This window comes from Ciconia boyciana, chromosome 1 (genome assembly GCF_034638445.1).
Source record: "Ciconia boyciana chromosome 1, ASM3463844v1, whole genome shotgun sequence".
NCBI classification, from domain to species: Eukaryota; Metazoa; Chordata; class Aves; order Ciconiiformes; family Ciconiidae; genus Ciconia; species Ciconia boyciana.
Window position 1 is genome coordinate 8,639,205 of NC_132934.1, and position 25,363 is coordinate 8,664,567.

At 41.4% G+C, this 25,363-nt stretch overlaps 1 protein-coding gene across 4 annotated transcripts in view; it reads right to left on the reverse strand.

Annotated features, from left to right (window-relative positions):
* The window catches only part of FAM107B (family with sequence similarity 107 member B), a 65,117-nt gene that overhangs the window by 24,662 nt on the left and 15,092 nt on the right, over positions 1-25,363 (reverse strand). Inside the window, exon 1 of one of the 4 annotated variants that reach the window (XM_072858217.1) lies at positions 23,997-24,258. The exons of the other annotated variants lie outside the window; for them this stretch is intronic. The gene's annotated coding sequence lies outside the window, so the exon portion shown is untranslated. Of the gene's footprint in view, positions 1-23,996; positions 24,259-25,363 lie in introns of those variants that run through there. 4 annotated transcript variants of the gene reach the window in all.

Here is a 25,363-nt window from a genome sequence, read left to right on the forward strand (position 1 = left end):
ATGGAGTTACAAAAGGGTGAAATGACAAGATTTCAATCATTATTATTTGAGTTTCATTAGAGCTTATGATATACATTTATTTTACAAACAGCAATTAGAACCATGAAGTCAGGTAAAGTCCCTGGTGACTGGAAAAAGGGAAACATTGCACCCATTTTTAAAAAGGGTAGAAAGGAGGACCCCGGGAACTACCAACCTGTCAGCCGCACCTCTGTGCCTGGGAAGATCATGGAACAGATCCTCCTAGAAGCTATGCTAAGGCACATAGCAGACAGGGAGGTGATTCGACACAGCCAGCACAGCTTCACCTAGGGCAAGTCCTGCCTGACCAACCTAGAGGCCTTCTGTGATGGAGTGAGTATATCAGTAGACAAGGGAGGAGCTATGGATGTCGTCTATCTGGACTTCTGTAAGGCCTTTGACATCATCTCCCACAACATCCTTCTCTCTAAATTGGAGAGACATGGATTTGATGGGTGGACTGTTTGGTGGATGAGGAATTGGTTGGATGGTCGCATCCAGAGGGTAGTGGTCAACGGATCAATGTCCAGATGGAGATTGGTGACAAGTGGTGTCCCTCAGGGGTCCATACTGGGACCAGTACTGTTTAATACCTTCATCAATGACATTGACAGTGGGATTGAGTGCACCCTCAGCAAGCTGAATGGTGCAGTTGACATGCCTCACGGATGGGATGCCATCCAGAGGGACCTCGACAAGCTTGAGAAGTGGGCCCGTGTGAACCTCATGAGGTTCAACAAGGCCAAATGCAAGGTCCTGCACCTGGGTCAGGGCAACCCCCAGTATCAATACAGGCTGGGGGATGAAAGGAGTGAGAGCAGCCCTGCTGAGAAGGACTTGGGGGTACTGGTGGATGAAAAGCTGGACATGAGCTGACAATGTGCACTTGCAGCCCAGAAGGCCAACTGCATCCTGGGCTGCATCACAAGAAGCGTGGCCAGCAGGTCAGGGAGGTGATTCTGCCCCTCTGCTCTGCTCTGGTGAGACCCCACCTGCAGTGCTGTGTCCAGCTCTGGAGCCCTCAGCACAGCAAAGACATGGACCTGTTGGAGCAGGTCCAGAGAGAGCCACAAAGATGATCAGAGGACTGGAACACCTCTTCTATGAAGAAAGGCTGAGAGAGTTGGGGTTGTTCAGCCTGGAGAAGAGAAGGCTCCAGGGAGACCTTACTGCAGCCTTTCAGCGCTTAAAGGGGGCTTATAAGAAAGATGGGGACAGACTTTTTAGCAGGGCCTGTAGTGACAGGACAAGGGGCAATGGTTTTAAACTGAAAGAGGGTAGATTCAGACTAGATCTAAGGAAGAAATTTTTTATGATGAGGGTGGTGAAACACTGGCACAGGTTGCCCAGAGGGGTGGTAGATGCCCCATCTCTGGAAACATTCAAGGTCAGGTTGGACAGGGCTCTGAGCAACCTGATCTAGTTGAAGATGTCCCTGCTCATTGCAGGGGGGTTGGACTAGATGGCCTGTAAAGGTACCTTCCAACTCAAACTATTCTATGATTCTATGAGAACCAAAACTAGAGCAACTTCACTGTCCACACACACTTGAGAGAGTCATTATGCTCCACAAGCTTACAGTCTACACAGAGATCATTATCCCCATTTTATATCCTAAATATTCCTGGAAGCCAATGGGCTTCGGTGCTTACAAAATAGGATAACTTTTGGAAATTTTACCTTTGACTGCCCTCAGTTGATGTTGTGTCCCTCCAGACACCCTCAGGTCATCCTTCACACAAAGGTAACATCCTGCTCACGTTTTAGTTAACTCTCTGGTTTAGATTTTCCAGCGAAAAAAGATGTCAGTTGCCACATTCATCCCCAAACCTCACCTTGCTAGCACTGCTAACCTGTTTGCTGCAAAGTCGGGCTGCACGAGATGCAATATTATGTGTCTTTGAACAGAGTGACAGTCACCTCCATTACAGTCCACCAACACGGCATCATCTTGTACATAAGCTAAGCTAACAACTCCTCAGTTTTGGGTTAAACACCCTCTTTCAAGAGCCATTTCCCTCTCACAAACACACCTAATTAAACATACACCTTGAGGCCTGGTGGAACAAACAATAAGTCTTTGTGGTTGTACAGGAGTGCAGATTTTGATTCAGGAAGTATATGTCTGCAAATTAATTTTGATCTGCATCCTACTGTGCGCAGTGTTTTCCTATGGCTTCTATTCAACATAAACATTTACTACCATTGAAAACCTGCGCTTCCAGGAAAACAATGTTTAGTTAAATTCACACAGTGATTAAAAAATAACAATAAGACCATTAAAAGTTTGAAGTCAATGGTTGAATTCTGCAAGACAGCCGTAGTGAGTTTACTAAAGTGCATGCCAGCAAATGTGCCTGTCCACCATAAGAAGTACCAGACTCGCTAGGAGGGAGATTAACAAATCTTTTAGTTGTTTCCAGTAGAGTCAAAACAGAAGAGTTTGTAGAGGCTAGAGCACAGGCTTTTATCAGGGAAAAGAGGTTTATGCACAATTTCAGAGTTCTTTAATCTCCCCCAGGGGGTATTTCCATTGCTAGAGGGTGCTGACATCCCTTTCAGAGAAAATCTCTGAAGGTGTCTTTTAAATATCCCTTCTCAAAAAACTCCCATGGGACAGCTGCATTACTTCAACAAATGAGTTGAGAGGCAGGAGGAGACAGTATATTAAATGAGTAAGGCAGACACACAGAAGGCCAAGACAAGTATTTCATTCAAATTCTCATGTCTCATTCTCCCCTTCTTACATCAGATAAATCAACGTAGGTCAGCCATAGACACCTTCTATTAATCTTACTCAAGACCTCAGCTAAAAATTGAAGACATCAGCCACCTGTCTCCATCTCGCTTAAGACCTTTTATATATCCCACTCTGACCCTTGTTTAGACCATTATGATTATTATCTAATTATAAACAATGGCTTGATTAAAACATACATATTTATAGAAGCATTCATGTCACCTACCTTTAGGCTTTTAACTGCTGTAGCTAAAATAGGAAAGCAAGCTCCTTATAGCATTAGCATGGTTATCCGGAGGGCAAACCAAAGCAGCTATGCTGAACACAATGTCAAATATCATCACTCTCAAGCAGCTCCCAGAGACACTTGCCTTCCTCCACTGGGGTTATGTGAAGTCCAGGGAGCCTAAACTCCCAAACTGCTTTTTAATAGCAGTGGGAAAGGTCCCTTCAAAAATCAAAATAGTTTGAAATTCCAGCCCAAATTTCATAAACTACTGTTAATACTGAACAAATCAAACCTGCTACTGCTTTCTACAATATCTCCAGTATGGCAGTTACTTCCAGCTTCACATATTGTATAATGTAAAAACATGGAAAATCCTCAGTTTAATAATTTCCTGTATTATTCACCGCATTGTGTGCAATACCTTGTGGATTAATTATCTAGATAACAAAATTACTGCAAGTGCCATTAATGTTGTCGGTCTGAAGTAGTCATCTAAAGAGCCAGAGCAACGTGCTCCTGTGATCTATGGCGTGAGGGAAGCCAAACTGAAGAAGAACCCCTCCTACCTGCTACATACAGGTGAAAAAAAAAACCCTTTCTCCCCATGCAGGAAGATGACTAAACCATTAGGCAACTGTGGAAAGTCCCAATGATTGGGAAAATTTAGGAGAGGAAAAGACTTTCATACCTGGAAGCCAAACTGTTCAAAAGAATGGAGAGAAGGGTCACCAAGTCTAACACATCTGAGTTGTCTTCATCTGAAATCCAATGAGGAGCCAGAACTTCTTATCAATCACTACTTGAACTTACTATGTAGTAAATGCTATACAGTGAAAACTACTTTTTAGTCCTGTATGTAGAATCCCAAAGAGTAGTGCAACACCATCAATGGCTGAACTCACTGCAGAGCCCAGTGGATCCCCAGTACTGACTGCTCAGAGGATACACACACCCCTCCCCTTCTTCCCAAGCACCCAAAACTGTCCAGAAACACTCAGCTCCTGGCATGGGAGTAGCTAGCTAAACACCGGGAGCAGGGCATGGGTGGAACAACAACACAGTCACTAAGTGGGATGATCCACTTCATCTAACAGTGACATCTAAAAGACATAGTACCCAGGCTAAGCTGGTCCTTTCAGCTGGTCTAAGCCAATCTAGACTTTTTCTGTAGAGAAAAAAAAGAGAACAGCACCTCTAGGAAATGACCTGTTAGAGCAGGTCCAGAGGGCCATGAAAATGGTCAGAGGGCTAGAACACTCCTATGAGGAAAGGCTGAGAGAGTTGGGGTTGTTCAGCCTGCAGAAGAGAAGGCTCCGGGGAGACCTTATAGCAGCCTTTCAGTACTTAAAGGGAACTTACAGGAAAGATGGGGACAGACTTTTTACCAGGGTCTGTAGTGACAGTACAAGGGGCAACAGTTTTAAATGCAAAGAGGATAGGCTTAGATTGGACATAGGAAAGAAATTTTTTACAATGAGGGTGGTGAAACACTAGTTGCATAGAGAAGTTGTGGTTACCCCATCACTGGAAGTGTTCAAGGTCAGGTTGGACGAGGCTTTGAGCAACCTAGTGAAAGGTGACCTTGCCCATGGCAGGGGGGGTGGACTAGATGAACTTTAAAGGTCCCTTCCAACCCAAACCCTTCTGTGATTCTATGACTGATCACAGTTATATTAGGATGGGATAAACATATTTTTGAGGGTGCTTGTACTGATAGACAAAAGCAGTCCAACAATGAGAGAGATACCGCACCCAAGGTGATAGAGCCCTCCTGGACCCACGACACCCACACAAGTGAAGGAAGCCCTCAAGCAGAATTACTGCTCTCCCTAACCAGAGATGTGGCCATAGACCACCACCAGCCTCAGCTTGCACAGCTGGAAATGTCTCATTTCTGTGCATCCTGGTTAAGCAAAAGGCACAGATTTCTGTTTGAAGGCAATATAAATTGCACCACTGGAAATACCAATGGAAATATTTCTGTTATTTCCAGGCCACCAAACACAAGTAGCACTTACTAGTTTACTACTCTGGTTTCCAATTTGAGAAATGCCTTTAATGGAAGCACTTTCTTGAACACATACCAAATGCCACTGAACATAAATGTGCCTAAACTGCATCTCCAAGAGAGCTGTTTTTAAATTAAGTTTGAGCATGTTAAAGTTAACCTAAAAAGGGAGGGGGGGAAGGGAAGGGGGGGGGGGGGGAAGAGGAAAATAGGAAGAAGGTCTCTTTTGTGGCATTTCTCTTTCTGCGAACACAGGAGGAAATAGGTGTTGGTACAAGCAGAAAGGAAGACAGATTTACATCTCCCAGTTTCAAAACAAAGTGCTATCAGCAAAAATATTAGATTATTGATGCAGAGAGAGAGGAAGTTGCAAAGCTGCTTAACATTTCAAGAAGCTGTGAGGCTTTTCACTCAGTGCTGTAGCTGGGGAAAATAAAAATATTCTTTGAGTAGGATTTAGTAACTTAATAAAAAAAGTCAAATAGATTAAATGCTGCATCTGTTGTTATAATTAAATTAACAAAGTACTGATAGAATCATGCATGTTTTCCCCTTGTGTACCATACCCTGGGCAAAGATGTGCTGTAGCTGTACATATTTCCTGTGTTATAAATTAAAACACAAGCCAAATTCACCCTCCCTGCAATGCTATTGAAAATCAAGGAAAATTACTCCAGGGATAAATCTGGCCCAGAGATGTTTTTCAACAAAGATGAGTTTCAGAATAAATTCTACAAAAATAAGTCTGTGAGGAAATACTTGAAACATTTTCACTGGCGTTCCCAGAGCACTTGTTTAAAAATATATTGGAACAGATAGTTCCCAGTATTAAATAGACGGAAAATTTGAAGACAGTGTTTTAGAATACTGTTTCCAGGTGATCAACCTGATATTCTTACAGTCTGGATTTGGGGGGGTGGGGGGGGAATGTGTGTTGTTGCTGTTTCATTTTTTTATTTTCAGGGGGTTTTGGGGAGTGGGGAGGGATTGTGGGGTTTTTTTGGTGTTTTTATTTGGGGGGGGGGTGGTTGTTGTTGGTTTTTTTTTTAAATACCTAAGTATCTGCAGTCTTAAATTAAGGCCACTTTATATGCAGCTCAACTTGGGTACCAAGAGTTGAGGAACTCAGAAATTACCGGTGTACTGGGAGAATCAGACCCATGCATTCAAGAGATTACAAATTTTTACATCGAGCTTACACAATCAGATGAAATACTACTATAAATAGCATCAGGTTAGACTCTCAGCTGGCACGAGCTGGAGCCAGTCTACTAAAATCAATTAATCTTCCTCAGCTTATCTGACTCACTCAGGGAATGCGTACAATGATTAATATTACAGTTCTCCATGGAGTCACGTATGCAGAAGTGCTGGCAAGGGCAATGGCCTCGGTTAACCTTCATATGCAGTAGCATGATGCTGGAGACCTGCATGAATGCACCTGTAACACTTCTCCTGCAAGAGTGCATCAACTAAAATGATGAAAACAGCCATAAAACACACAATAAGTTGCTGAAAGCCATTTATCTCCAGCAATTTGCACAGCTAACAACCACTGTAATCACATTTTTGCAGAATCATAGAAAACTGGGCTGGAAGGAACTTCAAGAGGCCATTCACCCGTTCCCTGCCCCACGGCGAACTGTAGCACACCTACATGCTCCTGATACCTCCGTCTTCCTTGGAGGGTTTTGAGCCAAAATGTTTCATTCTTGATCTCAGTCCAAAACAAGATGTGATTTCAACCCAGTTATTCATCTCATTTTAAGCTCTAGGTGTTGGCCTTCAATACTAATAAATATACAGAATATCAAACTAGCTGGCTAGTTCCTATGTGAATAGAGAGCTGAGCATTTGCTAACGCAGGGACAGCAGAAGCTATAAACAGGTAGGATTAATGATTTTTTTTTTTTAGAGCAACAGTCAAACATAGCAGAAATAAAAAAATCTGTTGAACAGATCTCCATTGCAGGAGATATTTTTAGCACATCTGGAGAAGACCACAAAGGTCATGAGAAAATCTGCAGTGCTCTCATTGAGGCCATCCTCTCCATGACAGGCACTGAGAGGCAGTGGGTCTACCCTCCCGCTGCCATACAGAAGAGGCCACTCTGTTCCCAGAGTGCGCTATTCTCTCCAGCGTTGCTGTGACCAAGCCTGTTTTCCATCCCCCAGCTTTTACAAGCTTGTGACAAAGTCCCCTTGCAATGGCACAAGAGCACATATTTCTCCTCCCCTCTGTTTTCCCACCAGAAAGTCACAGACTCAGATGAGAGAAGAGAGTCCCACAGAGAAGACAGCTCCCAGCTCCCTTGCCTCCAAAACCTCCTGGGGCACAAATCCAGAGATGGAGTCTGTGGAGGGAGGAAAGGGGAGGCTGGCAGGGAAAGCCATTAAATGTGCCATTTTGCAAAAATAGTACTTGGATCGTTCTCACCAGCACAGAAGGATTCAGGACTAACAGTGCTACTGATGGTGCTTCTGCAACAAGGTAAAGGGAGATGGGTCTGAACATCAGATCCTAGCCTTAGAAAAGTTTTAAATTATTAAAGCAAGGCATCAATTCTTGTAACAAGGCGCTGCAGCTTATTTAAAGAAAATAACGCACTAAAACCATTTTTTTCCTTCCACGTCTTCCAGTCATGGCATCACTAGGATCTGTTTGGAAATGTTTCCATTGATTCTGCCACAGTCCTGAAAACAATCTTGTGCTTGTAAAGAGATGCAGCCCAGTCTCCTCGTGATTCTAAACCAGAAAACATATTTCTTCTATTTTTTCCCCATATATTTCTTTGCATGCAATTATTCAGACAAATCATACTCCTTAATCTCCTGGGACTCAGTTTATTCCAGTAATCGGGAGGGCTTTTTTCTTCTCTGATGTTCTGTTTTTCAGGGCAAGGTTATTTTTTGTGTGTATGATCCTTTTTCAATTATGCAAAACCCAAGGCAAAAGTGTAATAAAAAATGCAACAACTCTATTGCTTATTTTTGTGGTCTGACATTTTCATTTCATGTCATAATGAGTCTAATCAATCTATCCTGCGTTACACACATATCACATTCCTAACCAGTGGCAATTAGAAACAGATATCCGATTTCTTTCTTCCAGAATTGTATGAAAATTAATGTCACTTGTCACAAAAAGAGTTCAGACTACAAAGAGCAACACACAAAACACCGAGTATTTTAATTTGACACCATTCTTCATGCAGTTCTCAAATCAAAAGCAACAATGTTAAATTCTATTATTAATCCTCCTGCTTGGATCATCACTCTGAATAAAGGCATTAATGAGATGGAGACCTGCAAAGCGTTGTCTTAGAAGCCATAAAACATAAAACTAAAATTGAACAATTTGGTCCTCGGGATTAAAAATCCTCAGTAGATCACATAATCACCAAGAACAGGCTAAAGTACTGAACAAGGAGTGTCTGTAATGGCTCTGTTCCTTTCTGTACAAGTGACAGGCAGGGTATCTATTGAGTGACAAATGCACGAGTCTCCCCATGACCCGTATGAGAGATGTTGTACCCGTCATGGTCAGGGAGCCGCACTGGCAGCTTTCCATCCTGGGGCTTGAATTCTCACAGCTGCCCGCACGCGGGACTTTCCTGCTCTCCTCCAACACACTTGCCCTTATTTTCTGAGAGGCCACAAGTACAGTTGTCCCAGTTAAGCAGGAGGTGTCCTGCACCAGTTTGTGCCCTCCCAAAGACCCAACCGGTCTCATATTAGCAGCTGCAATAAAAACAACTGCTCCACTTCAGCAAGGAGCGGCCAGTTGCTGCAACAGCCAGCTCTGCCCCAGCTGATGGAAGCGGGAAGTGGTGACATTTCTTCATATTGGTTACAGGAGTCTTGCCTTTAATTTCACTTGGAAGCTCATCCCTGCCTATCGGGTTTGTTCACTTGGTGCATCAGCCACTTGTTTGTTGCTTAAAAAGTTCACACAGGGGGGAAAAAAGGATGTAGAAGCTGGAGTAACACTGAGCTCTTCTGTAACTATGGCTTCTGGATCTGTATCTCTAGAAGTGGCTGTATCACATCTAGAGTATGTTGACTTACCGCCTCACAAGTTAGAGGGCAGCCCTAGTTTCAATTCCCAGTGCTGCCCATCACTCAGTTGTGTTCTGTGAAATACAGACTGCAACTACAGCAAAGATGGACACAGAGTACCAAAAATTCAGTGATTCAGCCTCAACTCTCAACCATCTACTCGCGTGCAACATCCATTTCATAAAAACATCTGCCTGTTCTGCATCTGTGTTAATGGGCAGAAAAAAAAGCCGAGTCTTGCAGATGCGCAAAGCTCGGACACAATAAAACAGGTCATTGATCAGATAAACTCTCACAGTGTATTCACTGTGAAAGACGGTATGAATTTCGTTTCCTTGCAACGTCACAAGACAGACGGACAGTAATGCCTATTGCAAAAATTGTCTCATGAAAAGCGAGTGACACAATGAGGAATCCAAGACATTTTTATACAAACCCGTTTAAGCTGAATCCCATATAATGTATGCAGCAGTGTGGGTGCAAGAACTGCACAACTGTGTGCTTGCACATTACCTGAATCTTGGACAAAACACCTGTGGCCAGCCATCCTGGGGATTTCCAGGGCAGACTTAGGAAAGTGTAACAGCTCAACAGCTGCTACTGAAACCTATGTTCAACAAGAGGCTAAAAAATAGATCAGGTGATCTCTTCTTAGGTCCCAACTTGCCATGGAACAAAGTAACAAGATAGGCAGGATCCAAGGAGTCTCCTTTATTCGCTCCATCCCTTGAGGAACAGTCCCTCCAAGAGGGACAAGCTATTATAAAGCTCTCAGGAGCGAACCATTAACCTCACAGTTGCCAAAAACCTCACAGTTGCCAAAAACCTAGTTTCATTTAGCACATGAAATTTTTTCATACCCTTCTAAATCTTTTATACAAACTGCATATCAGCAACTGCAGATTACCGTTTTTATTTTCATATAGCAAATTAAATATAACCCTGATAGTTAAGAGTGAAATAAAGAAACAATTGCCGATTTTGAATACTGATGTTTATTCCACCCCAATATTTGTATGTATCTTCCAAATGCTGAGTAAATCAAAACCCAGAGAGAAATACACACTGTAGGCCAGATCCTTCAGCAAGTATAAGTCAGCATGGTCTGAATGACTCTTCATACATAATTACACTGCCAAATACTTGATGAAAAGAATTGAGTGGATGTCAGCATATGCTTCGTGTAAAACAGACAAGAGGACCTTTGTCAGACAAGAATTAAATTAAGACTCCCTATAGGAACTGTATCATACGCTTTAAAAGAAAACCACACTACAAACACATGTGCAGGCCTGAAAACAGGGATAAAAAGCATGAGAAATGTCAGCTGAGGTCTGCTCCTTACAAGGAAGGAGATTCAACAGCAAGGCATACTATTATGCATTGCATGCAGAGAAATGGTTTTATAGGAAGCCACAGGCTTGCTGCTCCAAAGCAGCTGCTTGAACATTTAGCTTGAAAGACAGACTATTCCTCGCATTTTCTTTGGTGTGTCTTTTAGCTGTACTGCTAAACCACTCTGCTGACACAGCAGTGCCAAACAGCAATGTGTTTCATACAGGACTGGAGTGCCTTTAGGCTGAATGAGTGCATGGCAAAAACTGCGCGTGGTTTATATGGCACACTGAAGCAGAGATCACAGCACTGTATCGATGCCAGAAGTGCCTGGAAGCGGTCGTGTAATTTTTGAGGACATGGCTCAGTACATTCACATCAGCAGGGTGGTTGTACATGAGCCATTTTCAGTGCTGGCGATTTTGTCATAAAGAAAGCCAAAGAAGGAAGCAGTCAGTAAGAGACAGAAGCCTGTGCATTCAGGAGAACAGCAACTGACTGCTATACTATAGAGGTGCACGCCAAGACTAGTCCATGCTAGTCGGGGCTAGGTATTATGGATAATAACTCCAACAGCCTGCATTATATAGATACCAGGTTTGCAGCCCACACATCTGCCAGTTTTCTTGCTAGATACTGAAAAACAGCATACATCAAATCACTCACCAGCATAATTCCCTCTCCTGCTTCAATCTTCTGTTACACAGTTCCATCTGGTCCAAGAGACTTAAATATATAAATTAACAATATCTGATTTTTTTCTGGAACAGTGGAACAAAATAACTGATAAATTGAAACTTAAAGAAAAAAAAGAGAATGCAAAAAATTGAAGTTCATCAACTGAAAATATTTTCCAAAGCAGTGATTCAGCTTAGTGTGTGATTTTACACACACACACAGAGACACAGGTTTTCATGTTTTAAACTAATGCTACCTAGAACAAAAGATATGTTCAGCTTTCCTTTGAAAAGCCGATCACATGAGTAGGTATCTAATAAATAGAGAGACAACTGGAGTCCAATACAATATGGCAATTTTAATCTAACACAAAATCTTGCTGGCACTGAGGCTGAAGCCACACATTTTAAAGGAAAGCTATCAGACCTTTCCTAGTGTGAATATTTAATATTTTGAGAGAAGCGAAAGGATTTTGTGTTTAGAAGTTACTCCATCAGAAGCTCACACTGTTCTCTTAAACACTTCGTTTTCAATTAGGGTTCACCAATTTGTAAGATTGCTCACAAAATCTCCAACCCCTCAAGCAAAGCAAGAAGAACTCAGTCAGTAAAGCTGTGGACAAACAGGATTACCGGTCTGGCTTGCAAGTGAGAATAGCCTGTTAAAAAAGGCAGAATCACATTTCCATGTGGAAAATGTTAAAGTTATTATTACTAAATATAACATCTCAGATTTTTTTTCCTCTATTTCATTTACAATAATACACATACACTCATCTCTGCTTGTTCCATTAGATAACAACAGGTAGCAGAGCCAAAGCCACCTTCTTGTTCAAAATCGCTTGGGATTTGAGTGCTCCCTCCCAGATTCCCTCAGAGGGGAGCAGCAGTGCTGAGACCACGGGGAAACAGGCAGGCATGTGCAGGCGGGAGAGGAATAGGAAATACCTGCATGTGGCTGCCAGACCCATCTTCTTCATAGGCCTTGTCAAAATATCTGCAAGGTAGACAAAATTCCCATACAAATCTGAATTGGGGAGGGAGGAGGGAAAGACTCAAGTATTGGGATGTTCCAATTCAAAAGTATCATTAAGAATTATAATTATGAGCTAATTACATTGGGGGGAATTTAAAAAAAAAATCAAGCAAAGAGGATCTGTTTGATATGGCACCTAGATGGCATGGGAGCGAAGCGTTTATTTCACCATGCTGAAATATTTTATATTCACAGTCATCGCTGCAGTGTTGAATAAAGTGAAGGAAAGTGTTGCTGCTTCTTCCTTGTATCATTCTCTGCTACGGCACCCTCTGCCATCCAAATTCCCACTCCCTCTCACACCTTTATAAAATGTCAGTGCAGTGACTTTCTAGGAATTTGGGCCAAGTTCAAGAATCCCCATCTGCTCCTGTTGGAGAGGAATGAGATCAGACTGTAAATGTGTGGCAGACTCCTAGCAAGGAGACATGCGAGCACAATTTGGACACGTATTAAAGTCAATACCAGCTTTCTTCATTCAAATTAAAAACTTTAGACTCGCCTCTGTCTCTCTGTAATGAAGCATTCATATATTCAGTTCATCATCCATTTAGGTTAAGTGCATGTATAGGCAAGCACCCTCAAGACACTTCATTAATCTACATTTATCTTAAAGATGTTTAGAATTGTAGACGTGCATGCACAAGATGAGTTTTTCAAGGCTTAAAAGCAATTAGGTCTTGAGAAAAGTGGCTTTGGTAGCACATGTTCTCACAGTTATTTAAATTAATTCAAATCAAATATATGTTTAAATCAGCACAAGACTTCTCATTAGACCTTGGCTTTTTTTCCAGTTTTTAAGAGCTTTTTTGAATCGCTTTGCACTGTGTGCTTAGGAGCATGCACTTACGCAGGTAGTCAGCTTGCAGGATGGTGCCCCATGACAAACCTACACACCCCCCCCAGGTTCAAAAATGGAATTTGTAATACTTCGTTGCGATAGTTGGTAGCACTATGGGAATATATATTAAAAATATGCACTTTGTATCAAAACATCAGTCTTTCAGGTGACCTGCAGGAACAAACAGCAGAAATAGAGCCAACAACTGAAAAGCAGAGCAGCGTGCCCACTCAGATCAAGTGCTGGAGCAAACCTGAGTCAGTGACTCCCTGACTGCTTAGAAGGAAGCACCCAGAATAGAGAAAGGCCGTAACAGTAGAAAAGAGAGAGAATACACCACAGCTCCTGAGCAACTCATATTCACTTGCTCATTCATGCTCTGAAGTGCATAAATCTGAAGTCACTTTCTGGAGATGTTTCTCCCTACTTGACTGGTTATCACGGTAGCCCAGGGCTAAAGTTAGGAGCAGAAGCCTGCGTTCATCCACTGAACACTTCCCAATCTTCATGGCACTCTGTAGAGCCGAGATCAAACTTCCCTATTTCGTAAGATGGGGAACATCTTACGAAAAAAAACCCCACCAAAAAAAGCCAAAACCAAAACCCAACAAAACACAAAAAACAAACAGAAATCAAGCTACTTGCCCAAAGCTATATGAGAAATTAGATAGAACTGGAAACGGAAAGCAGATCATGCAAGTCCCAGTTGAGCCCTGTAAGATTAGCCCTTCTGCATTTGACCATCTACTACACTTCTAGATGTGCAGTAATTTCAAATCCTGCTTACTTAAACTCTAACAGTAGACTCTTGAATTTTCCATCATTGGAAAAAGACAACCCTAACTCTGGTGGAGAATATTAGATGTCCTATAATCTCAAGAGTCTCTCTTGCTGCCATCTATTTATTTTCCTTTTAAGTCCATTTGTGGACTTAAAAGGAGAATAAATAGTCCATTTCTTGGCGAAGAAAAACCAATGTGATTACATTCTGCATGTGGTTAAAGGCTGAAGCCTGATGTTTTGAAATATACACATAAACATACAGATACGTATGTACATACATTTATACTCGCACATATATATAGCCTTTGTTAATAATAAGAACAGATTTTGATGAATCACCTCTATTTGATTTTTATACAGTACAGTGATTCTTATAAAAAGCAATCCCCAAACGTGCAAACTATTAAGAAAATATGTGAAAAAACAAAGTCTGATTGGCAGACAAGTTGTAGGCTGAATAAGACATAAGCCTGTTTAGCATTAATGTCAGAAGATCCCCTCTCACTCTAAAAGTCTGACATAGTGTTTGCTTTATTAGCTCTAAATCAACTATTCATTTAATTTACATTAAAAATAGGAAATTAGAAATTAATACAGACTATTTAGAACTGAAGTCATGCAAAGACAGCACTTCTTTTTTAATAGTCTTTTCGTTTGGAAGTGAATGTTACTGCATGCTGCTGAATTGCTACAGCAGTCCCAAGGCCAGCACTAGAAGTCTGTCAATATAGCCATTAAGATTTCATTTACAAAGAGTTGATTAACTCAAGGCTTCCTTTTCCACTAATTGAATACCATGAACTGCCTCCAACTATTAAGAGTTTAGATCTGAGAGCATGAGCAAGGAAAGACTATCTTATACCATCTAGAATTACAGTTTCACAGACCAAGGAAATGAAACTTTTTAAAATTGGGAAAAGAAAAAGAAAGACAAGATAGTGCTTCACCCTAGTCAAAAAGTCAGCGCAGCTCAGATTAACTTAGAATTCATGAAACTTTAGTCAAGGAAGTAAAAATGAAAGTTTGGCCCTTAAAAAGTAAGTTCAGATGTTCCATTAATTTCCTCTTGTGTTTTTGTGAAGCACATGGTCCGAGGTCACAGAAAAGTCTATTACAAGTCACAAATATGCCACCAGTAGAGATCCAAGAGTTCCCCTTCCAAGCTAGACACAATTACCAACAAAACAGAAGATACCACTCCCTCACCAAGCCACATAAAGTGAGCTCTTCATCTGCAATCACATTTAATAGAACTGACAATACAGAGAAACAGCTCTGCAGCCAGAGCCTGCGGTTGGCACAGCTACTGGTACGCTGGGGCAGTTAACTCTAGCAGAATGGCATTACAGTTGCGCATACCCCCTGCTCACTGCAGAAGCCTTGCTAACATTTGTGTTTACTGCTCTAGGTCAATGACAGTTACTTCACAGTCCTTACCTACTGAAGAGTGCTACCCCACTCTACCTTTAACCTTCCCCATGTTCCCACAGTGAGAAGGACATGCCTCTTACTCCAAGCACCTTAAACTCCATCTAAACCCATTTTAATCACGCACACAGAGGCTTTCTTCCCTTCCAGTATTTTTAGTGAGCATAACATTAGAAGAGGCTGAAAATTTTTCCTTTCTTAATCTCGACAAAACCTTTTTCCACTATGTACTTTGTAACAGGGCTGCTGCACAGCACCATTACTGGAAACAAGGGTTTTATAACGGAAATGGTGATGTAACCTTAAACCCAGCACCAAGCTGCATGAAAACCCTGTTACGCTTCTGGAAAGAAAATGCATTTAAAACCTAACAGGCTTTGTCATCATCATAAAATGCACACACTACTGCTGCATGCTCTCAAAAAGCTTCATTAAATGGGGCTGGGCACAGCAACAATGAACTGCAGTCTCCCCTGACTTTGTACAGTACGTGGGCTCATTACTACCACCAGCTGTGACCATCTCCATGCTAACAAGGAAGGGGAAAATAAAAATCTGCACTAAATTAGGATCTAGTTCTGTGATCACGAAACGAATAAGGTAGCAAAATCAATGTGAATAGAAGTCAGTGCTAGAGGGTTACTCACTACCTGGCCATTATACGCTTAGTTATTCTTTGCCTAGCATTAACACCTACTCATTTCTCCAAACCAGTGACTCCCGTTATCATCTTCGTTCCTTTGTTGTTATCAAACTAGCCTTCCTTTGGGGAAGGTTTATCAGCTTCAATGAATGCTGGCCACTGTACTTCACATAAAATTTGGAAATTTTGAAATTAAGACAGTAAATCACCACTACCCTCTGCACACAAGAGACAAGTCCAGGCCAGGTGTAACAAAGATATAATGATGCTATTTTATTAAATCAGTAAAAGAATACTGAGGAGAAGTGAACAAGACTTGGCCTTAGTGAACATCTGAAAGTTAATAACCCTAGGTTAATAATCCTGATGAGGACTGCTGTTATAAAGACAAAGATCTCCAGGAATTTAACACAGGGTAAGTTTTAGTATAAAAACTATACTTACAGCTAAAGTGCTCTGGATTATTTAAGATTTATATAAGTGAGAGCCAGGAGATCTCATCTAATCAGGAAAATGCTGTAATAGCCTCTGATTCAGAGGCTGTCAATTTACTTTGTGTTCACAGAGTATGTACAACATACCATAAAACGAAACAATAAGAAGAGGTAACAGGGAAGAGCTGACATGGAAAAAGACTCAAGCAGAAGTAAGGGGAAAAAAGAAAAAAAAAAGAAAAAAGAAAAAAAGGAGGATGTTTTAAAGACAAACAATCTGCATGCACAGTTCTGAAATTATAACTCCCAACTTCCCTATCACATTACTGTGTGCACTGCAAATGAAATAAAGCAATGGAGAATAACAGGGCCATGTTGCCTCTTTTGAAAGGAAAACTCCACCATCATGGAAAGCTAATAAAGAGAATAAAAGCAACAGGCAAGTCTAAGAAAGAAGAGAATGAAAAGTAATAGTATTGATTCAGTAGTTCATTTTTTATTCATGGATATTCATTCCAATGGATATCATAGAAGCATTTTATGCTTAATAGGGGCCATCACTGTGCAAATGTTTTTTAAAATACAGACTGATTTACTCTTAAGTAGAGAAAAAACCCTTTACTAAGGCATTAAATGGTTTCATTCCCCCATCCAAAGCCTGCACAGAAGGATGCATGTGAGAAACAACAGGAATATGCACAAGTCCTTTGCAAAAATGCCATCATAGGGAGCAGCCATATGCAGAATTCAAGAACCAAAATGAAGTGTGGACCATGTAAAACAAAAGAAAACTTACCCTCAGTGAAAGCTCTTCAATGTGAAACAATTTAACAGAAGGTGGGTGCTATAGATGCTGAAGTATTCTGTTGTTTTAAATTGAAAAGCAAATTAAAATATGTTTTCCTTCAATAACCCTGGTAATTTGTCTGTCAGTGATCCTTAACTTCTCAGAGGAGAAGGCCTGTGTATTATTAACTACCTTTCAAAGGGCTTAAAAGGAGAAAAAAAGGATGCATTCTATGTCCTCAAAGGGCAATTGAGAGCTCTATCCAAAGCCATTCTGGGAACTTCACCGAACAGCAGATGGAATATATGTGAATTCTTCCCACCTGGTCTAGACCAGTCACCCCAGTTCACTGCAGTTGCTGAAGAGCTACCACCCTCTGGAGGTTCAGCTTCACTCTGAATCACCCTCTAAAAGCATTTTTCTTGCCGACTATAAAGGAAGACAGAAACACTTCAGCTAGATGGGTAGTGCTAGACGGGATTAACATAGGTCTGTATAAACTCTTGAAGAAACCATCAGGTGGTTATAGCACTGACCTGACACAACACTGAAAATAACACATTAAAACTCTGAGAGTTAAAAGATGATGCTTTTTGCATAAATGTGTGATTCTCCCTCTCCCCTCTCCACTTGCTCTTTTATCCAGTCACTATGAAGTTTATACATGGACTACAACATTCAACAGCAGGACAGCCAACAGACCTATGCTGGTATCCTGACGGCAGCCCTGTGTGTCCTTGAAGCTCTGGTACACAGTAAGGCCTCTTCTCCCATGCCTTAAAGTAATATTTATTTATTTTCAGTCTAAGTTTTCTAATATAGTTTTCTATTTTGGGTATAGCTGCAATGTAGTAAACACATCTCTGTTGTTTATTTAATCACCTAAAATGCCAGACAAATTGCAGGGATTCACTGCCCTTCGCGTATGACACATGGCTTTGAAACACTTTATACTGTTATATTTAATTTTCAGCTTGACTCCTGTGATCAACTGTATTAAATATACATCAGATTTTGATTAGAAGTTTCTGCTTCTTAAACAAACTTCTGTTTGCATTTACAATGGCACTTTTCCATACATGTGAGACATGGGAAGCAGCATGATAACCTAAACTATGTACAGAAAAAATATGTTGCTGTTTTCTGTTATTCCCAGAAAAACACTCATACCTTGCATTGGTTTTTTTCTTTAAGAGAAAAATCAATATTCAATAATCAACATGACTGGAAAAAACAAACAAACCCTCAGCTGGATACACAAGTCCTAGCCTCAGAGAGAGCCCAATTGTTTCCTACTTCTCTCCCTTCCTCTTCCTGCTTCTGGTTTAAATACTTTTTGAATATTTATCCCCAATTCAGTCTATTCCACATACTTTAACTATAAAACCCTAATTCAGCTAACAGATTAAATCCCATTGTTTAAGCTATAAATTTTAATCCATAATGAATATGCAAACCAAGGTCTCTTCTTATTCCTTTGCATAAATTGCTCTCCTCCTTCCCCAGTCTCCACAATAGAGAATGTCATTCATCAATATTTTACTTCATAATCTCATTAGCAGTCTCTTCTTCCCTCTCCCATCGGTTATGTTTTGTATTTAGATAGAAATGTCTTCAGATACTGCCTGGCAACAATTACAACAATCACATCGAGTTGGAATTGAAAATGCTATTTAATCTACTGTGATTTTGTCAATATCAAATATTCGAATTAATAGTAAAGGTGGTGGTGAGGAAATTGTTACAGACTTGGAAGAATGTAACGTACTTGATACCTATTGTCTTTATTTACTGAGCAATCACGCAAAGAAGCATGTGTTTTCCTCCAGCGAGCCAAAAAGGCACGAGAGGGTCATAGTGACTGAAACAGAAGACTGTGCAGAAGTAGGTCCCTTTCCTGCCCATGCGTCTTGCACGCACTGCAGGATGCTGGCTGGAGATGAGGCGAGGAAGCACAGACTCAAGGAAACATCCCTTCTGCTTCCCTTAGAGGTGCCAGCCTTTATGCTTAAACTTTTGCGTGGCTGCCCTTAGGCAAATGAATATCAGATGACTAATAGTCTTCTGTGCAGAAGGGAGCCAGGAAGCAGACTGTTAATGAAGCCTTCCAAATGGCACTCCGAAAGCCCAAAGGGTACCAGAAAGAGGCACTGGGATAGGATCGGCAATCTTCTTTCAGAAATCAGAGCCTCACTGGTGCAGCTGACCTACGTTCTCCAACTCAGCATTGAAGGACTAGCCAAAACATGCATAAATAATGGCTCCATATCAGCTGAATCTACAAACATCCCGTGCCGGTGAGAACAAGTCATCTCCTCTCATGTACTACTCCATCACCAGCCACAGATGCTAAATATGATCCCAAACGGAATCTGTTTTAACTTGCATAAGGCCCTTTACAGACCAGACTGTATCTTCCCAGAACCTTATGTTAGATTGCCATTTATTGACTGCGGTGGTGGTGAGAAATCCAAAGTTTTAAATGACCAACATAACCCTCACCTTTGAAATCTAATTCAAACCAATTTTAAGACTTCTTTCTTATGACCAATTCCCTTTATCCAGGCATCCATTAGATTTAGAAAGAAATCGTAGCAAGCTTCAATTTTTAAACTTGTTTTTAACCAAGGTAGTCCTTTCTTGAAAGACCACAAAGGTTCTTCATGATCTGCACATCTAAATATCTTCTTGCACAGCCAGGGGCAACTTCTGCATATCCAAAGCTTGCAGTCTGTGGGTTTCAACGTTTTACATCAAGAGCAAAGTATACGCAGGCTCAAAAAAGTCCCATGCCTCCATTTTTCACTTCAGCTAAAAAGGATTCAACAACACAGAGGAGAAAACACTGGTGTTGATTTGTATTGTAGAAATGAACAGATGCTAAAAATGAAAATTATTTAAGAAGTAATCTTGATTGTTAAATATTTGTAGCATTTTCTACATTTCAGATATTCTCTGCATAAGGTTTGCTGTAACATGAGCCTTTTGTTTGCTGAAGAGGCAGATAAATTACACCACTAATTGATCGCATATAACACACACTTACTCAAATTCTATTACACGTGGAAAATGACTCAGTTCTAATGTTCTAAGTGAACACATTTTCAGCTGTTATTCCTATCAAGGTTGCATTAAAAGATATAAGTGAAGGCAGAGTAAGTTCACAAAACCAAAGTGAAACTGATTTTTACTTAGATAAAATCACCTGAACCAAGCTGAGCACAAAGTGGAACAGAGAATTTGTTTATAGATCAAGTTTATAAAACTAATTATTATCTAAAGTTAGCAATTTGATCATTTTTGGTCCTGATTCCAGGACCATTTAGAACTAGTAGAGTTATCCTTTTCTTTCTCAATCATATTCCTGATCCTTCATCACTTTCTCAGCTTTGGAATAACTACTTATTGAATTGAAATAACTAGTTACTGAATTCATTGAATGAAATAAAAAAAAAATCAAGAAAATATCTCCAAATTTGACAGAAAAACTACTGTCAAATTTTGCTTGTTTTTCAAAAAAAACCTGGTTCCAACCTCTCAACCAGTAAGTTTCAACAGGTCACAAATTTTCGAGGCAGGGGGGGAAGCCTTAAGGTGATTAGATCAGGGAGGTACAGGAGGTTGAGTTAGACTGAATATTTCATTATGGCTAAACGACACATTTATTTTAAACTTACTTGTAAATAAGATTTTTTTCCCCATTACTTTTATATATTTCTAATCCAGTTTAAATTAATGTTTCGATCTACACAATCCTAAAGACCTACCCCCATATATACATTCAACAAAGTACTCGAAGATCTCAAAGCAGACAAACCAAAATCATGGGACATTCCGTCCTGAAACCATCTTTGCCAATCTTGAATTTACAGTTAGTGTTTCAGTCTTATATCCCCAATAGAGAATCTAAAGTACACTCCTCTGACCTGATCTTGGACAAGACTCACTCCTGTATCACAACACTGGTAGGATGCTTGTACAGTAACACAAAGGCACAAAGGTAGTGGATGCTTCCATACCTCATTGAGTTCCCAGTTAAATAGCAGAGCAGTGAAGACTGCAGCAGTGCTGCTTTACCACACACCACGCACCCAGAGCAGGATCAGGTTCATGTCAGACTTACGTCCAGCAGAAAGTCTTCAGGCTCTGCTCCTCACCTGCATTATTCTTCCCTGGAGAAGTGGAAAATGATTCTTCGAGAGGCACACTGCCCCAAGAGCTAAAATCTTCCTTTTCTTCCTGCTACAGCCTGGCTACCTGCATTTGGTTTTGCAGCATTGGCTGCTGCAGATATAGGATGGCCCCTCTTTCCTGCCTACCTTGTATCCTCACCTTTACTGGCAACAACAGAAACCACCTGGCTGCTAGATCAGATAGCAAAAGCTGTCCTAATGGCCCTACAGCAGCTGCCACCCGCTTTCCCCCTCCCCTTTTCCCACCTCCCTACATCAGCCCTGCTCTGGAGGGCTGGCACAGGAGTCAGCGATTGCACAGGGGATGCGAGGGGCACACAGCTCCACCTTGGGAGGTTTCAGTGTCTAGTGCAGTCCTGCACAGAGAGGTGGAACCGCTTTGTAATCTCGGCCTCTGTTGGCTAAAAAATGCAAAGCAAACGTAGGATTGTGTGCTTTTGCGTACACATCAGAATAAAAGGAGGCAGAGATGGTCAAAAAGGTACGGCTGCATAAGTGACTGTAGGAGCTTTTGGCACAAATGCAGAAGTGGCAGGGGGACACGCCAGAGGCCTGCGAAGCATGGCAGATGGACAGCCGCGACAGGCATGTTACGATGAGAGCAAGGATAACAGCACTAACAGAGAAACCTGAACTGGTTTAATTGGGTCCTTCTCCTTATAAAATAGTTATAAAAAGAAATGTGAGATTAGAGGACCAGCTGAAACTGGCATGCTAATAAAACACAGGAAGCCATTGATCTCAGTAAGAGTCATTTACTGAATGTGCACAGAGAACTGGGTCTGTAGGGCTAAAATATCTTATTATTTCTTATTAATTTTTTTAAAAATATGTACAGTTCCTTGTAAAAGTCAAACACAGCAACTGGAGAGAACCATACCCAAATGATTATGCAGTGATCGTGGCTTCACTTAAATTCTGAAGGTAGAAGATACCAAAGCTTTTCTTGCATAAATGCAAGGCTGACCATTTTAAAAAGCTTTTCACAACCTGCCAAAATAACTTAAGATAATAGCACGCCACCTCAAAAACCAGAGGAAACATACAGAGTTCAGGGAAAAACTCAGAAGTATATACATTTTTACTTTTTTTTTCCCCCACATGAATGACTGTGCAACTGAGGTCCCTTTAAACTTAAGCATCACTAACAGATTAGCCAGTAGCACAGAAAGCCAAAAAGCAAAACAAGAATACAAAAGGAGACATAGAATTTACTTAACAAGGTCTACAATAGATCCTGGTATATCTCTGCCTCACAAAAAAATAAAAAATAAAAAATTGAAAAGACACTTACTGCAGGATTTTGTAAATACGGGTTGATGCTCGCATACCTCTCAGTGTTACATGTGGTTGCAAAAATTCACTCTGTCTCATGAGATCACGTGCATACACCCTAAGTTATAAATTTATGCGAGCTTTTGCCAGAACCAGTCAGACATTTTCCTTTATTTCCACAGCTGCTGAAAAGTATTATCGCATCCATACTCTATCATGTCCAAATTTTCCTGGCTTTTTATATGATCCATGCTTCCTATTTAAAGCTTGAGCTGGAATGGATGTTTAACTCCTTTCACAAAGAGTTTGGTTATATATCTCCCTTTATGAAAAATTTAAATTGTTTGGCTAAGAAGCAGTGTCTTTTTACCCCAAGACACTACTCCAGCAGCAGTTAAGTAAATAATACGAAACAAAAACAGGGAAAGGAACCAAAATGTTTTGTAACTAACACAGAAGAGGGTTTTGGTTTGTTTTCATAAAGTTCAAACAGAAGAAGTTTTATGACTTAAGTAAAATGAGTGCAAAAGGGTTTGGAGAAGGAAGGTTTCCATTAAACAGATCCGAACTGGTTCAACAGTAATTTGAGCTCTGTATGAGCTCACTTTTTGCTGTGCCACAGTCAGCAGCGAAGCAAAAACTTCACAAAACACAGGAGGGAGCTGATGACAGATGAGAGGGCAAGAGGCAACGCAGAGGCCATCTCTGAAATAATTACTAGCACTATATTACAGCCTGCCATGAGAGCGCCTTTCCCACATTTTTAAAGCTGCAAATGTAAACAGCACTTAAAAGGAAATTTAACTTGAGTGGTGAACCAGGAAATGAAGAAAATGGGCTGGAAGAAAATGATGTATTTTCCTGTGTCCCAAGGAGCAGCCCTGGGAAGTCCCAGCTCTGAACAGAGAATCCCACTTCATGGTTGCCAGGGCTCTCAATCTGTAGGGAATGGGATTTCAGGATGATGTTTCCTTTCCCCCACCCTTTGCTGGCTGTCATAAGAGGCTGCTATCAGCTGTGGCAAACCCCCCTCTGGGACATGGAGAAGTTGTAAGGCAGCTCAGGACAGCTAACATGCAGTAAGCCTCAACTGCTTTAGGCGTCTGGGAGAGACACGCTGGCTTAGGGAGTCATCCTCCACATGCACTTCTTATAAGTCAGTTCTGATTCACAGCAAAATGACTTCTTCAATAGTGAAAAGCAGCTACTAAAAATGCAATCTTGCAACAACGGCACCAAAGAAAAGCCGAGCCAGGAGACTCTCTGACAGTGTCTGCAATTTATGGGAAATGGCCAACCAAGGAGCAAGCTCAGGCCAGGCTCAGCAGTGGGTAATGCTGCCTGGAGTTCATCCCTGGCTGCCAGCACCCACACTGTGCAAGGGCCACCTGAGCACAGTCCCAGCGGTTCCTGCAGCAGGTGATGCGTGTGACCCTGTGGAGAGAGGGCCCCACAATCCCCCAGCACTGGCCCACAGGAGGAAGACTGGGGAAGAGGCATGCCAAACCTGCAGCCGACAGGAATGCGGTGTCACAGCCGCACTCAAAGCACAGTGCAGATGCTGCCCCTGCGCTCTCCCCTTGTGCGGTACGGGATGGTGCCCGGGGACCACTGCGACTTTGGCTCCGACAGCTGGGCTCTGGAAGGACACAGTAGCATGCGATCTGCCTGATGGGGATCTAACAAGACACAGCTTCATCTCAGGCAGCACGGCAAGTCTCCCTTCTGACAGCTTAACATTTCACCCGCAGATCTGCACGTAATCAGCTCGGCATTAGGATCTGCAGTTAAACCTCATTGGCTGAGCCTGAAGATTAGAGATAAAAAACAGGAGATTCAGGAACAAAAAGGAAGGCAGTCTGATTTGTTGTTTCCCTCCTCATTACTCATCACTGTAACTGCACCTAACGGACAACCACTTGCAAGCAGCATTGATACCGGATCATGCCCTTCTGGAGAGCTGGGCAGGCCATTACTGGTCTCCACCAAAAAAAGGTGAGAACTACCAAAAACCCCCCACAGGTTTGGAGCAGGGGGGTTCATTCCTCCTGGGGAAGGCGAGCCGATCCGCCATCTGCGTTGGAAGCCCAGCTGCCCTGGAAGCCCAGCTGCCCAATACCTGCTCAGACGGTTTAAATCCTGACTTACTGGGTTGAGCAGCACTTGCAGAAAGACCTCGCATCAACAGGAACCAGGTTAATGGTATAGGAGGAGGCAAGGCACAGGCTTCACTGAACAGGAATTTTCCTCTCTAAGGAATTCTGCAGGTGGCATCCCACATATTGTGGTAAATCAAGACAACCCTGGGCAGACCTTACAAGCTGCGGGATCCATACTTTTTATATATACAAAGGTGATTTTAAATACAGATTGGCTTGATAAAAGTGACTCTTTAGGACACCAGTGCAAGCATGCAAATGTAGGGAACTGTGTAACCTGGATAACAAAGACTTCTTTGCATATAGAGAGTTGCCAGCCAATTTTTCTTCAGCTTTACTGTGGGATGGAAATGTAAATTGGAAACATTAAGTATTTTTGATAACAGGTAATAATGACTTAGGAGAGCCTCTCCGATTTTTATTTATTACATGGGCAAGAGGCCAGACAGAGCATTTAGTTAATTAAAGTTTTATTGATAGCAGTAAGTGGTACACTTCTGACATCCTTCATTTTTCCCCCCCAAGCAGAATGTGGTCCTTAGCCTTCCTTTTATGAACAACAACAAAAAAAAATTAAGAAAAAATAACTATGTAACTTCCTGCAAGATCCAAATAAAAAAGCTACTGCTAAAATAAATTAAATAAAAACCTAATTCATCATTCAACATAGCCATCCCCATAGAAAGACTAACATGCAGATGAAATGGGAAAGAAC